The sequence below is a fragment of the Lepisosteus platostomus genome, chromosome 5 (genome assembly GCF_059453375.1).
Source record: "Lepisosteus platostomus isolate fLepPlt1 chromosome 5, fLepPlt1.hap1, whole genome shotgun sequence".
Classification (NCBI taxonomy): Eukaryota; Metazoa; Chordata; class Actinopteri; order Semionotiformes; family Lepisosteidae; genus Lepisosteus; species Lepisosteus platostomus.
The window spans coordinates 67,229,793-67,243,162 of record NC_142615.1 but is presented as its reverse complement, the minus strand read 5'-3'; the positions used below and the strand labels follow the sequence as shown (position 1 = coordinate 67,243,162).

The 13,370-nt window shown below is 52.4% G+C and overlaps 10 non-coding genes and 11 pseudogenes across 10 annotated transcripts; all 21 read left to right on the top strand.

Moving 5' to 3' along the window:
- Positions 1-101: 101 nt before the first annotated feature.
- Positions 102-220, top strand: LOC148671808 (5S ribosomal RNA). The gene has a single exon (XR_015938850.1). It is a non-coding gene; the product is annotated as a 5S ribosomal RNA (ribosomal RNA).
- A 537-nt stretch (positions 221-757) lies between these two features.
- On the top strand, positions 758-875 carry LOC148671807 (5S ribosomal RNA; annotated as a pseudogene).
- A 537-nt stretch (positions 876-1,412) lies between these two features.
- Positions 1,413-1,530, top strand: LOC148671806 (5S ribosomal RNA; annotated as a pseudogene).
- Positions 1,531-2,067: 537 nt separating this feature from the next.
- On the top strand, positions 2,068-2,186 carry LOC148671805 (5S ribosomal RNA; annotated as a pseudogene).
- Positions 2,187-2,723: 537 nt separating this feature from the next.
- On the top strand, positions 2,724-2,841 carry LOC148671804 (5S ribosomal RNA; annotated as a pseudogene).
- A 537-nt stretch (positions 2,842-3,378) lies between these two features.
- On the top strand, positions 3,379-3,497 carry LOC148671803 (5S ribosomal RNA; annotated as a pseudogene).
- Positions 3,498-4,034: 537 nt separating this feature from the next.
- On the top strand, positions 4,035-4,153 carry LOC148671802 (5S ribosomal RNA). Its single transcript, XR_015939144.1, has one exon. It is a non-coding gene; the product is annotated as a 5S ribosomal RNA (ribosomal RNA).
- A 537-nt stretch (positions 4,154-4,690) lies between these two features.
- On the top strand, positions 4,691-4,809 carry LOC148671801 (5S ribosomal RNA). Its single transcript, XR_015938331.1, has one exon. It is a non-coding gene; the product is annotated as a 5S ribosomal RNA (ribosomal RNA).
- Positions 4,810-5,346: 537 nt separating this feature from the next.
- Positions 5,347-5,465, top strand: LOC148671800 (5S ribosomal RNA). Its single transcript, XR_015939143.1, has one exon. It is a non-coding gene; the product is annotated as a 5S ribosomal RNA (ribosomal RNA).
- A 537-nt stretch (positions 5,466-6,002) lies between these two features.
- Positions 6,003-6,121, top strand: LOC148671799 (5S ribosomal RNA; annotated as a pseudogene).
- A 537-nt stretch (positions 6,122-6,658) lies between these two features.
- Positions 6,659-6,777, top strand: LOC148671798 (5S ribosomal RNA). The gene has a single exon (XR_015938003.1). It is a non-coding gene; the product is annotated as a 5S ribosomal RNA (ribosomal RNA).
- A 537-nt stretch (positions 6,778-7,314) lies between these two features.
- On the top strand, positions 7,315-7,433 carry LOC148671797 (5S ribosomal RNA). The gene has a single exon (XR_015938002.1). It is a non-coding gene; the product is annotated as a 5S ribosomal RNA (ribosomal RNA).
- Positions 7,434-7,970: 537 nt separating this feature from the next.
- LOC148671796 (5S ribosomal RNA) lies at positions 7,971-8,089 on the top strand (annotated as a pseudogene).
- Positions 8,090-8,626: 537 nt separating this feature from the next.
- On the top strand, positions 8,627-8,745 carry LOC148671795 (5S ribosomal RNA). Its single transcript, XR_015938000.1, has one exon. It is a non-coding gene; the product is annotated as a 5S ribosomal RNA (ribosomal RNA).
- A 532-nt stretch (positions 8,746-9,277) lies between these two features.
- Positions 9,278-9,396, top strand: LOC148671794 (5S ribosomal RNA; annotated as a pseudogene).
- Positions 9,397-9,934: 538 nt separating this feature from the next.
- LOC148671793 (5S ribosomal RNA) lies at positions 9,935-10,053 on the top strand. Its single transcript, XR_015937999.1, has one exon. It is a non-coding gene; the product is annotated as a 5S ribosomal RNA (ribosomal RNA).
- Positions 10,054-10,590: 537 nt separating this feature from the next.
- LOC148671792 (5S ribosomal RNA) lies at positions 10,591-10,709 on the top strand. Its single transcript, XR_015938534.1, has one exon. It is a non-coding gene; the product is annotated as a 5S ribosomal RNA (ribosomal RNA).
- Positions 10,710-11,246: 537 nt separating this feature from the next.
- LOC148671791 (5S ribosomal RNA) lies at positions 11,247-11,365 on the top strand (annotated as a pseudogene).
- A 537-nt stretch (positions 11,366-11,902) lies between these two features.
- On the top strand, positions 11,903-12,021 carry LOC148671790 (5S ribosomal RNA). Its single transcript, XR_015938849.1, has one exon. It is a non-coding gene; the product is annotated as a 5S ribosomal RNA (ribosomal RNA).
- A 537-nt stretch (positions 12,022-12,558) lies between these two features.
- LOC148671789 (5S ribosomal RNA) lies at positions 12,559-12,677 on the top strand (annotated as a pseudogene).
- Positions 12,678-13,214: 537 nt separating this feature from the next.
- LOC148671788 (5S ribosomal RNA) lies at positions 13,215-13,333 on the top strand (annotated as a pseudogene).
- The last annotated feature ends 37 nt before the right edge of the window (positions 13,334-13,370 follow it).

The window sequence follows — 13,370 nt, the reverse complement described above, 5'->3', positions numbered from 1 at the left end:
CGTGGGAAGAAGAGAAAAACGCAAGGGAAAAAAAGCAGCGTCGTAAAAGAGGTGACGGAGCTGTCCTCTCAATAAGAAGGGTGCCAGCGAGCCTTGCTCTCGCTTACGGCCACACCACCTTGAGCACGCCTGATCTCGTCTGATCTCGGAAGCTAAACAGGGATGGGCCTGGTTAGTACTTGGATGGGAGACCGCCTGGGAATACCAGGTGCTGTAAGCTTTTAAGCGCAGGTGGCGCCCTATCCCCGCTCGCTCGCTCATTCCCCTGTTCACACGTGCAGTGCGGCTTGTCCGTCTCTTTATTTGTCAGCTTTGGCGAGACACGGGTGCTTGTGTATTAGCGTGAGCGTTTTTTATTCTGATCAGGAACAGTTTTACAAGTCCGCAAAGGATCGAGGAAAGGTTTATCGCCAGCTGAAAAGAGACACAGCGCTTCGGCTGTGGAGACTTGTTCGGCTGGCGTTCGGAGAGTCGCGTTTTTCAGAATTGTATTGAGATCGTTTTCCACAGAGCTCAGATGTCAAAGCACAGCAGCAGCTCTCCACAGCGATCCTCTATAGCGCCCTTTCTCCCGCAGCTCCGTCCTCATTGGAAGGAAGCAAGAGTGAAAGGCTGAAGTGAAATAGAGCGGGGACGAAGGCAGTGAAGAGAGAGAACGTGGGAAGAAGAGAAAAACGCAAGAGAAAAAAAGCAGCGTCGTAAAAGAGGTGACGGAGCTGTCCTCTCAATAAGAAGGGTGCCAGCGAGCTTTGCTCTCGCTTACGGCCACACCCCCTTGAGCACACCTGATCTCTCTGATCTCGGAAGCTAAACAGGGATGGGCCTGGTTAGTATTTGGATGGGAGACCGCCTGGGAATACCAGGTGCTGTAAGCTTTTAAGCGCAGGAGGCGCCCTATCCCCGCTCGCTCGCTCATTCCCCTGTTCACACGTGCAGTGCGGCTTGTCCGTCTGTTTATTTGTCAGCTTTGGCGAGACACGGGTGCTTGTGTATTAGCGTGAGCGTTTTTTATTCTGATCAGGAACAGTTTTACAAGTCCGCAAAGGATCGAGGAAAGGTTTATCGCCAGCTGAAAAGAGACACAGCGCTTCGGCTGTGGAGACTTGTTCGGCTGGCGTTCGGAGAGTCGCGTTTTTCAGAATTGTATTGAGATCGTTTTCCACAGAGCTCAGATGTCAAAGCACAGCAGCAGCTCTCCACAGCGATCCTCTATAGCGCCCTTTCTCCCGCAGCTCCGTCCTCATTGGAAGGAAGCAAGAGTGAAAGGCTGAAGTGAAATAGAGCGGGGACGAAGGCAGTGAAGAGAGAGAACGTGGGAAGAAGAGAAAAACGCAAGAGAAAAAAAGCAGCGTCGTAAAAGAGGTGACGGAGCTGTCCTCTCAATAAGAAGGGTGCCAGCGAGCTTTGCTCTCGCTTACGGCCACACCCCCTTGAGCACACCTGATCTCTCTGATTTCGGAAGCTAAACAGGGATGGGCCTGGTTAGTACTTGGATGGGAGACCGCCTGGGAATACCAGGTGCTGTAAGCTTTTAAGCGCAGGAGGCGCCCTATCCCCGCTCGCTCGCTCATTCCCCTGTTCACACGTGCAGTGCGGCTTGTCCGTCTGTTTATTTGTCAGCTTTGGCGAGACACGGGTGCTTGTGTATTAGCGTGAGCGTTTTTTATTCTGATCAGGAACAGTTTTACAAGTCCGCAAAGGATCGAAGAAAGGTTTATCGCCAGCTGAAAAGAGACACAGCGCTTCGGCTATGGAGACTTGTTCGGCTGGCGTTCGGAGAGTCGCGTTTTTCAGAATTGTATTGAGATCGTTTTCCACAGAACTCAGATGTCAAAGCACAGCAGCAGCTCTCCACAGCGATCCTTTATAGCGCCCTATCTCCCGCAGCTCCGTCCTCATTGGAAGGAAGCAAGAGTGAAAGGCTGAAGTGAAATAGAGCGGGGACGAAGGCAGTGAAGAGAGAGAACGTGGGAAGAAGAGAAAAACGCAAGGGAAAAAGAGCAGCGTCATAAAAGAGGTGACGGAGCTGTCCTCTCAATAAGAAGGGTGCCAGCGAGCTTTGGTCTCGCTTACGGCCACACCCCCTTGAGCACGCCTGATCTTGTCTGATCTTGGAAGCTAAACAGGGATGGGCCTGGTTAGTACTTGGATGGGAGACCGCCTGGGAATACCAGGTGCTGTAAGCTTTTAAGCGCAGGAGGCGCCCTATCCCCGCTCGCTCGCTCATTCCCCTGTTCACACGTGCAGTGCGGCTTGTCCGTCTGTTTATTTGTCAGCTTTGGCGAGACACGGGTGCTTGTGTATTAGCGTGAGCGTTTTTTATTCTGATCAGGAACAGTTTTACAAGTCCGCAAAGGATCGAGGAAAGGTTTATCGCCAGCTGAAAAGAGACACAGCGCTTCGGCTGTGGAGACTTGTTCGGCTGGCGTTCGGAGAGTCGCGTTTTTCAGAATTGTATTGAGATCGTTTTCCACAGAGCTCAGATGTCAAAGCACAGCAGCAGCTCTCCACAGCGATCCTCTATAGCGCCCTTTCTCCCGCAGCTCCGTCCTCATTGGAAGGAAGCAAGAGTGAAAGGCTGAAGTGAAATAGAGCGGGGAAGAAGGCAGTGAAGAGAGAGAACGTGGGAAGAAGAGAAAAACGCAAGGGAAAAAAAGCAGCGTCGTAAAAGAGGTGACGGAGCTGTCCTCTCAATAAGAAGGGTGCCAGCGAGCTCTGCTCTCGCTTACGGCCACACCCCCTTGAGCACACCTGATCTCTCTGATCTCGGAAGCTAACCAGGGATGGGCCTGGTTAGTACTTGGATGGGAGACCGCCTGGGAATACCAGGTGCTGTAAGCTTTTAAGCGCAGGAGGCGCCCTATCCCCGCTCGCTCGCTCATTCCCCTGTTCACACGTGCAGTGCGGCTTGTCCGTCTGTTTATTTGTCAGCTTTGGCGAGACACGGGTGCTTGTGTATTAGCGTGAGCGTTTTTTATTCTGATCAGGAACAGTTTTACAAGTCCGCAAAGGATCGAAGAAAGGTTTATCGCCAGCTGAAAAGAGACACAGCGCTTCGGCTGTGGAGACTTGTTTGGCTGGCGTTCGGAGAGTCGCGTTTTTCAGAATTGTATTGAGATCGTTTTCCACAGAACTCAGATGTCAAAGCACAGCAGCAGCTCTCCACAGCGATCCTCTATAGCGCCCTTTCTCCCGCAGCTCCGTCCTCATTGGAAGGAAGCAAGAGTGAAAGGCTGAAGTGAAATAGAGCGGGGACGAAGGCAGTGAAGAGAGAGAACGTGGGAAGAAGAGAAAAACGCAAGGGAAAAAAAGCAGCGTCGTAAAAGAGGTGACGGAGCTCTCCTCTCAATAAGAAGGGTGCCAGCGAGCCTTGCTCTCGCTTATGGCCACACCCCCTTGAGCACGCCTGATCTCGTCTGATCTCGGAAGCTAAACAGGGATGGGCCTGGTTAGTACTTGGATGGGAGACCGCCTGGGATTACCAGGTGCTGTAAGCTTTTAAGCGCAGGAGGCGCCCTATCCCCGCTCGCTCGCTCATTCCCCTGTTCACACGTGCAGTGCGGCTTGTCCGTCTGTTTATTTGTCAGCTTTGGCGAGACACGGGTGCTTGTGTATTAGCGTGAGCGTTTTTTATTCTGATCAGGAACAGTTTTACAAGTCCGCAAAGGATCGAGGAAAGGTTTATCGCCAGCTGAAAAGAGACACAGCGCTTCGGCTGTGGAGACTTGTTCGGCTGGCGTTCGGAGAGTCGCGTTTTTCAGAATTGTATTGAGATCGTTTTCCACAGAGCTCAGATGTCAAAGCACAGCAGCAGCTCTCCACAGCGATCATCTATAGCGCCCTTTCTCCCGCAGCTCCGTCCTCATTGGAAGGAAGCAAGAGTGAAAGGCTGAAGTGAAATAGAGCGGGGACGAAGGCAGTGAAGAGAGAGAACGTGGGAAGAAGAGAAAAACGCAAGGGAAAAAAAGCAGCGTCGTAAAAGAGGTGACGGAGCTGTCCTCTCAATAAGAAGGGTGCCAGCGAGCCTTGCTCTCGCTTACGGCCACACCCCCTTGAGCACGCCTGATCTCATCTGATCTCGGAAGCTAAACAGGGATGGGCCTGGTTAGTACTTGGATGGGAGACCGCCTGGGAATACCAGGTGCTGTAAGCTTTTAAGCGCAGGAGGCGCCCTATCCCCGCTCGCTCGCTCATTCCCCTGTTCACACGTGCAGTGCGGCTTGTCCGTCTGTTTATTTGTCAGCTTTGGCGAGACACGGGTGCTTGTGTATTAGCGTGAGCGTTTTTTATTCTGATCAGGAACAGTTTTACAAGTCCGCAAAGGATCGAGGAAAGGTTTATCGCCAGCTGAAAAGAGACACAGCGCTTCGGCTGTGGAGACTTGTTCGGCTGGCGTTCGGAGAGTCGCGTTTTTCAGAATTGTATTGAGATCGTTTTCCACAGAGCTCAGATGTCAAAGCACAGCAGCAGCTCTCCACAGCGATCCTCTATAGCGCCCTTTCTCCAGCAGCTCCGTCCTCATTGGAAGGAAGCAAGAGTGAAAGGCTGAAGTGAAATGGAGCGGGAACGAAGGCAGTGAAGAGAGAGAACGTGGGAAGAAGAGAAAAACGCAAGGGAAAAAAAGCAGCGTCGTAAAAGAGGTGACGGAGCTGTCCTCTCAATAAGAAGGGTGCCAGCGAGCCTTGCTCTCGCTTATGGCCACACCCCCTTGAGCACGCCTGATCTCGTCTGATCTCGGAAGCTAAACAGGGATGGGCCTGGTTAGTACTTGGATGGGAGACCGCCTGGGAATACCAGGTGCTGTAAGCTTTTAAGCGCAGGAGGCGCCCTATCCCCGCTCGCTCGCTCATTCCCCTGTTCACACGTGCAGTGCGGCTTGTCCGTCTGTTTATTTGTCAGCTTTGGCGAGACACGGGTGCTTGTGTATTAGCGTGAGCGTTTTTTATTCTGATCAGGAACAGTTTTACAAGTCCGCAAAGGATCGAGGAAAGGTTTATCGCCAGCTGAAAAGAGACACAGCGCTTCGGCTGTGGAGACTTGTTCGGCTGGCGTTCGGAGAGTCGCGTTTTTCAGAATTGTATTGAGATCGTTTTCCACAGAGCTCAGATGTCAAAGCACAGCAGCAGCTCTCCACAGCGATCATCTATAGCGCCCTTTCTCCCGCAGCTCCGTCCTCATTGGAAGGAAGCAAGAGTGAAAGGCTGAAGTGAAATAGAGCGGGGACGAAGGCAGTGAAGAGAGAGAACGTGGGAAGAAGAGAAAAACGCAAGGGAAAAAAAGCAGCGTCGTAAAAGAGGTGACGGAGCTGTCCTCTCAATAAGAAGGGTGCCAGCGAGCCTTGCTCTCGCTTACGGCCACACCCCCTTGAGCACGCCTGATCTCATCTGATCTCGGAAGCTAAACAGGGATGGGCCTGGTTAGTACTTGGATGGGAGACCGCCTGGGAATACCAGGTGCTGTAAGCTTTTAAGCGCAGGAGGCGCCCTATCCCCGCTCGCTCGCTCATTCCCCTGTTCACACGTGCAGTGCGGCTTGTCCGTCTGTTTATTTGTCAGCTTTGGCGAGACACGGGTGCTTGTGTATTAGCGTGAGCGTTTTTTATTCTGATCAGGAACAGTTTTACAAGTCCGCAAAGGATCGAGGAAAGGTTTATCGCCAGCTGAAAAGAGACACAGCGCTTTGGCTGTGGAGACATGTTCGGCTGGCGTTCGGAGAGTCGCGTTTTTCAGAATTGTATTGAGATCGTTTTCCACAGAGCTCAGATGTCAAAGCACAGCAGCAGCTCTCCACAGCGATCCTCTATAGCGCCCTTTCTCCCGCAGCTCCGTCCTCATTGGAAGGAAGCAAGAGTGAAAGGCTGAAGTGAAATAGAGCGGGGACGAAGGCAGTGAAGAGAGAGAACGTGGGAAGAAGAGAAAAACGCAAGGGAAAAAGAGCAGCGTCATAAAAGAGGTGACGGAGCTGTCCTCTCAATAAGAAGGGTGCCAGCGAGCCTTGCTCTCGCTTACGGCCACACCCCCTTGAGCACGCCTGATCTCGTCTGATCTCGGAAGCTAAACAGGGATGGACCTGGTTAGTACTTGGATGGGAGACCGCCTGGGAATACCAGGTCCTGTAAGCTTTTAAGCGCAGGAGGCGCCCTATCCCCGCTCGCTCGCTCATTCCCCTGTTCACACGTGCAGTGCGGCTTGTCCGTCTGTTTATTTGTCAGCTTTGGCGAGACGCGGGTGCTTGTGTATTAGCGTGAGCGTTTTTTATTCTGATCAGGAACAGTTTTACAAGTCCGCAAAAGATCGAAGAAAGGTTTATCGCCAGCTGAAAAGAGACACAGCGCTTCGGCTGTGGAGACTTGTTCGGCTGGCGTTCGGAGAGTCGCGTTTTTCAGAATTGTATTGAGATCGTTTTCCACAGAGCTCAGATGTCAAAGCACAGCAGCAGCTCTCCACAGCGATCCTCTATAGCGCCCTTTCTCCCGCAGCTCCGTCCTCATTGGAAGGAAGCAAGAGTGAAAGGCTGAAGTGAAATAGAGCGGGGACGAAGGCAGTGAAGAGAGAGAACGTGGGAAGAAGAGAAAAACGCAAGGGAAAAAAAGCAGCGTCATAAAAGAGGTGACGGAGCTGTCCTCTCAATAAGAAGGGTGCCAGCGAGCCTTGCTCTCGCTTACGGCCACACCCCCTTGAGCACGCCTGATCTCGTCTGATCTCGGAAGCTAAACAGGGATGGGCCTGGTTAGTACTTGGATGGGAGACCGCCTGGGAATACCAGGTGCTGTAAGCTTTTAAGCGCAGGAGGCGCCCTATCCCTGCTCGCTCGCTCATTCCCCTGTTCACACGTGCAGTGCAGCTTGTCCGTCTGTTTATTTGTCAGCTTTGGCGAGACACGGGTGCTTGTGTATTAGCGTGAGCGTTTTTTATTCTGATCAGGAACAGTTTTACAAGTCCGCAAAGGATCGAGGAAAGGTTTATCGCCAGCTGAAAAGAGACACAGCGCTTCGGCTGTGGAGACTTGTTCCGCTGGCGTTCGGAGAGTCGCGTTTTTCAGAATTGTATTGAGATCGTTTTCCACAGAGCTCAGATGTCAAAGCACAGCAGCAGCTCTCCACAGCGATCCTCTATAGCGCCCTTTCTCCCGCAGCTCCGTCCTCATTGGAAGGAAGCAAGAGTGAAAGGCTGAAGTGAAATAGAGCGGGGATGAAGGCAGTGAAGAGAGAGAACGTGGGAAGAAGAGAAAAACGCAAGGGAAAAAAAGCAGCGTCGTAAAAGACGTGACGGAGCTGTCCTCTCAATAAGAAGGGTGCCAGCGAGCCTTGCGCTCGCTTACGGCCACACCCCCTTGAGCACGCCTGATCTCGTCTGATCTCGGAAGCTAAACAGGGATGGGCCTGGTTAGTACTTGGATGGGAGACCGCCTGGGAATACCAGGTGCTGTAAGCTTTTAAGCGCAGGAGGCGCCCTATCCCTGCTCGCTCGCTCATTCCCCTGTTCACACGTGCAGTGCAGCTTGTCCGTCTGTTTATTTGTCAGCTTTGGCGAGACACGGGTGCTTGTGTATTAGCGTGAGCTTTTTTTATTCTGATCAGGAACAGTTTTACAAGTCCGCAAAGGATCGAGGAAAGGTTTATCGCCAGCTGAAAAGAGACACAGCGCTTCGGCTGTGGAGACTTGTTCGGCTGGCGTTCGGAGAGTCGCGTTTTTCAGAATTTTATTGAGATCGTTTTCCACAGAGCTCAGATGTCAAAGCACAGCAGCAGCTCTCCACAGCGATCCTCTATAGCGCCCTTTCTCCCGCAGCTCCGTCCTCATTGGAAGGAAGCAAAAGTGAAAGGCTGAAGTGAAATAGAGCGGGGACGAAGGCAGTGAAGAGAGAGAACGTGGGAAGAAGAGAAAAACGCAAGGGAAAAAAAGCAGCGTCGAAAAAGAGGTGACGGAGCTGTCCTCTCAATAAGAAGGGTGCCAGCGAACCTTGCTCTCGCTTACGGCCACACTCCCTTGAGCACGCCTGATCTCGTCTGATCTCGGAAGCTAAACAGGGATGGGCCTGGTTAGTACTTGGATGGGAGACCGCCTGGGAATACCAGGTGCTGCAAGCTTTTAAGCGCAGGAGGCGCCCTATCCCCGCTCGCTCGCTCATTCCCCTGTTCACACGTGCAGTGCGGCTTGTCCGTCTGTTTATTTGTCAGCTTTGGCGAGACACGGGTGCTTGTGTATTAGCGTGAGCGTTTTTTATTCTGATCAGGAACAGTTTAACAAGTCCGCAAAGAATCGAGGAAAGGTTTATCGCCAGCTGAAAAGAGACACAGCGCTTCGGCTGTGGAGACTTGTTCGGCTGGCGTTCGGAGAGTCGCGTTTTTCAGAATTGTATTGAGATCGTTTTCCACAGAGCTCAGATGTCAAAGCACAGCAGCAGCTCTCCACAGCGATCCTCTATAGCGCCCTTTCTCCCGCAGCTCCGTCCTCATTGGAAGGAAGCAAGAGGGAAAGGCTGAAGTGAAATAGAGCGGGGACGAAGGCAGTGAAGAGAGAGAACGTGGGAAGAAGAGAAAAACGCAAGGGAAAAAAAGCAGCGTCGTAAAAGAGGTGACGGAGCTGTCCTCTCAATAAGAAGGGTGCCAGCGAGCCTTGCTCTCGCTTACGGCCACACCCCCTTGAGCACGCCTGATCTCGTCTGATCTCGGAAGCTAAACAGGGATGGGCCTGGTTAGTACTTGGATGGGAGACCGCCTGGGAATACCAGGTGCTGTAAGCTTTTAAGGAGGCGCCCTATCCCCGCTCGCTGGCTCATTCCCCTGTTCACACGTGCAGTGCGGCTTGTCCGTCTGTTTATTTGTCAGCTTTGGCGAGACACGGGTGCTTGTGTATTAGCGTGAGCGTTTTTTATTCTGATCAGGAACAGTTTAACAAGTCCGCAAATGATCGAGGAAAGGTTTATCGCCAGCTGAAAAGAGACACAGCGCTTCGGCTGTGGAGACTTGTTCGGCTGGCGTTCGGAGAGTCGCGTTTTTCAGAATTGTATTGAGATCGTTTTCCACAGAGCTCAGATGTCAAAGCACAGCAGCAGCTCTCCACAGCGATCCTCTATAGCGCCCTTTCTCCCGCAGCTCCGTCCTCATTGGAAGGAAGCAAGAGTGAAAGGCTGAAGTGAAATAGAGCGGGGACGAAGGCAGTGAAGAGAGAGAACGTGGGAAGAAGAGAAAAACGCAAGGGAAAAAAAGCAGCGTCGCAAAAGAGGTGACGGAGCTGTCCTCTCAATAAGAAGGGTGCCAGCGAGTCTTGCTCTTGCTTACGGCCACACCCCCTTGAGCACGCCTGATCTCTTCTGATTTTGGAAGCTAAACAGGGATGGGCCTGGTTAGTACTTGGATGGGAGACCGCCTGGGAATACCAGGTGCTGTAAGCTTTTAAGCGCAGGAGGCGCCCTATCCCCGCTCGCTCGCTCATTCCCCTGTTCACACGTGCAGTGCGGCTTGTCCGTCTGTTTATTTGTCAGCTTTAGCGAGACACGGGTGCTTGTGTATTAGCGTGAGCGTTTTTTTATTCTGATCAGGAACAGCTTTACAAGTCCGCAAAGGATCGAGGAAAGGTTTATCGCCAACTGAAAAGAGACACAGCGCTTCGGCTGTGGAGACTTGTTTGGCTGGCGTTCGGAGAGTCGCGTTTTTCAGAATTGTATTGAGATCGTTTTCCACAGAGCTCAGATGTCAAAGCACAGCAGCAGCTCTCCACAGCGATCCTCTATAGCGCCCTTTCTCCCGCATCTCCGTCCTCATTGGAAGGAAGCAAGAGTGAAAGGCTGAAGTGAAATAGAGCGGGGACGAAGGCAGTGAAGAGAGAGAACGTGGGAAGAAGAGAAAAACGCAAGAGAAAAAAAGCAGCGTCGTAAAAGAGGTGAGGGAGCTGTCCTCTCAATAAGAAGGGTGCCAGCGAGCCTTGCTCTCGCTTACGGCCACACCCCCTTGAGCACGCCTGATCTCGTCTGATCTCGGAAGCTAAACAGGGATGGGCCTGGTTAGTACTTGGATGGGAGACCGCCTGGGAATACCAGGTGCTGTAAGCTTTTAAGCGCAGGAGGCGCCCTATCCCCGCTCGCTCGCTCATTCCCCTGTTCACACGTGCAGTGCGGCTTGTCCGTCTGTTTATTTGTCAGCTTTGGCGAGACACGGGTGCTTGTGTATTAGCGTGAGCGTTTTTTATTCTGATCAGGAACAGTTTAACAAGTCCGCAAAGAATCGAAGAAAGGTTTATCGCCAGCTGAAAAGAGACACAGCGCTTCGGCTGTGGAGACTTGTTCGGCTGGCGTTCGGAGAGTCGCGTTTTTCAGAATTGTATTGAGATCGTTTTCCACAGAGCTCAGATGTCAAAGCACAGCAGCAGCTCTCCACAGCGATCCTCTATAGCGCCCTTTCTCCCGCAGCTCCGTCCTCATTGGAAGGAAGCAAGAGTGAAAGGCTGAAGTGAAATAGAGCGGGGACGAAGGCAGTGAAGAGAGAGAACGTGGGAAGAAGAGAAAAACGCAAGGGAAAAAAAGCAGCGTCGTAAAAGAGGTGACGGAGCTGTCCTCTCAATAAGAAGGGTGCCAGCGAGCCTTGCTCTCGCTTACGGCCACACCCCCTTGAGCATGCCTGATCTCGTCTGATCTCGGAAGCTAAACAGGGATGGGCCTGGTTAGTACTTGGATGGGAGACCGCCTGGGAATACCAGGTGCTGTAAGCTTTTAAGCGCAGGAGGCGCCCTATCCCCGCTCGCTCGCTCATTCCCCTGTTCACACGTGCAGTGCGGCTTGTCCGTCTGTTTATTTGTCAGCTTTGGCGAGACACGGGTGCTTGTGTATTAGTGTGAGCGTTTTTTATTCTGATCAGGAACAGTTTAACAAGTCCGCAAAGGATCGAGGAAAGGTTTATCGCCAGCTGAAAAGAGACACAGCGCTTCGGCTGTGGAGACTTGTTCGGCTGGCGTTCGGAGAGTCGCGTTTTTCAGAATTGTATTGAGATCGTTTTCCACAGAGCTCAGATGTCAAAGCACAGCAGCAGCTCTCCACAGCGATCCTCTATAGCGCCCTTTCTCCCGCAGCTCCGTCCTCATTGGAAGGAAGCAAGAGTGAAAGGCTGAAGTGAAATAGAGCGGGGACGAAGGCAGTGAAGAGAGAGAACGTGGGAAGAAGAGAAAAACGCAAGGGAAAAAAAGCAGCGTCGTAAAAGAGGTGACGGAGCTGTCCTCTCAATAAGAAGGGTGCCAGCGAGCCTTGCTCTCGCTTACGGCCACACCCCCTTGAGCACGCCTGATCTCGTCTGATCTCGGAAGCTAAACAGAGATGGGCCTGGTTAGTACTTGGATGGGAGACCGCCTGGGAATACCAGGTGCTGTAAGCTTTTAAGCGCAGGAGGCGCCCTATCCCCGCTCGCTCGCTCATTCCCCTGTTCACACGTGCAGTGCAGCTTGTCCGTCTGTTTATTTGTCAGCTTTGGCGAGACACGGGTGCTTGTGTATTAGCGTGAGCGTTTTTTATTCTGATCAGGAACAGTTTTACAAGTCCGCAAAGGATCGAGGAAAGGTTTATCGCCAGCTGAAAAGAGACACAGCGCTTCGGCTGTGGAGACTTGTTCGGCTGGCGTTCGGAGAGTCGCGTTTTTCAGAATTGTATTGAGATCGTTTTCCACAGAGCTCAGATGTCAAAGCACAGCAGCAGCTCTCCACAGCGATCCTCTATAGTGCCCTTTCTCCCGCAGCTCCGTCCTCATTGGAAGGAAGCAAGAGTGAAAGGCTGAAGTGAAATAGAGCGGGGACGAAGGCAGTGAAGAGAGAGAACGTGGGAAGAAGAGAAAAACGCAAGGGAAAAAAAGCAGCGTCGTAAAAGAGGTGACGGAGCTGTCCTCTCAATAAGAAGGGTGCCAGCGAGCCTTGTTCTCGCTTACGGCCACACCACCTTGAGCACGCCTGATCTCGTCTGATCTCGGAAGCTAAACAGGGATGGGCCTGGTTAGTACTTGGATGGGAGACCGCCTGGGAATACCAGGTGCTGTAAGCTTTTAAGCGCAGGAGGCGCCCTATCCCCGCTCGCTCGCTCATTCCCCTGTTCACACGTGCAGTGCGGCTTGTCCGTCTCTTTATTTGTCAGCTTTGGCGAGACACGGGTGCTTGTGTATTAGCGTGAGCGTTTTTTATTCTGATCAGGAACAGTTTTACAAGTCCGCAAAGGATCGAGGAAAGGTTTATCGCCAGCTGAAAAGAGACACAGCGCTTCGGCTGTGGAGACTTGTTCGGCTGGCGTTCGGAGAGTCGTGTTTTTCAGAATTGTATTGAGATCGTTTTCCACAGAGCTCAGATGTCAAAGCACAGCAGCAGCTCTCCACAGCGATCCTCTATAGCGCCCTTTCTCCCGCAGCTCCGTCCTCATTGGAAGGAAGCAAGAGTGAAAGGCTGAAGTGAAATAGAGCGGGGACGAAGGCAGTGAAGAAAGAGAACGTGGGAAGAAGAGAAAAACGCAAGGGAAAAAAAGCAGCGTCGTAAAAGAGGTGACGGAGCTGTCCTCTCAATAAGAAGGGTGCCAGCGAGCCTTGCTCTCGCTTACGGCCACACCCCCTTGAGCACGCCTGATCTCATCTGATGTCGGAAGCTAAACAGGGATGGGCCTGGTTAGTACTTGGATGGGAGACCGCCTGGGAATACCAGGTGCTGTAAGCTTTTAAGCGCAGGAGGCGCCCTATCCCCGCTCGCTCGCTCATTCCCCTGTTCACACGTGCAGTGCGGCTTGTCCGTCTGTTTATTTGTCAGCTTTGGCGAGACACGGGTGCTTGTGTATTAGCGTGAGCGTTTTTTATTCTGATCAGGAACAGTTTTACAAGTCCGCAAAGGATCGAGGAAAGGTTTATCGCCAGCTGAAAAGAGACACAGCGCTTCGGCTGTGGAGACTTGTTCGGCTGGCGTTCGGAGAGTCGCGTTTTTCAGAATTGTTTTGAGATCGTTTTCCACAGAGCTCAGATGTCAAAGCACAGCAGCAGCTCTCCACAGCGATCCTCTATAGCGCCCTTTCTCCCGCAGCTCCGTCCTCATTGGAAGGAAGCAAGAGTGAAAGGCTGAAGTGAAATAGAGCGGGGACGAAGGCAGTGAAGAGAGAGAACGTGGGAAGAAGAGAAAAACGCAAGGGAAAAAGAGCAGCGTCGTAAAAGAGGTGACGGAGCTGTCCTCTCAATAAGAAGGGTGCCAGCGAGCCTTGCTCCCGCTTACGGCCACACCCCCTTGAGCACGCCTGATCTCGTCTGATCTTGGAAGCTAAACAGGGATGGGCCTGGTTAGTACTTGGATGGGAGACCGCCTGGGAGTACCAGGTGCTGTAAGCTTTTAAGCGCAGGAGGCGCCCTATCCCCGCTCGCTCGC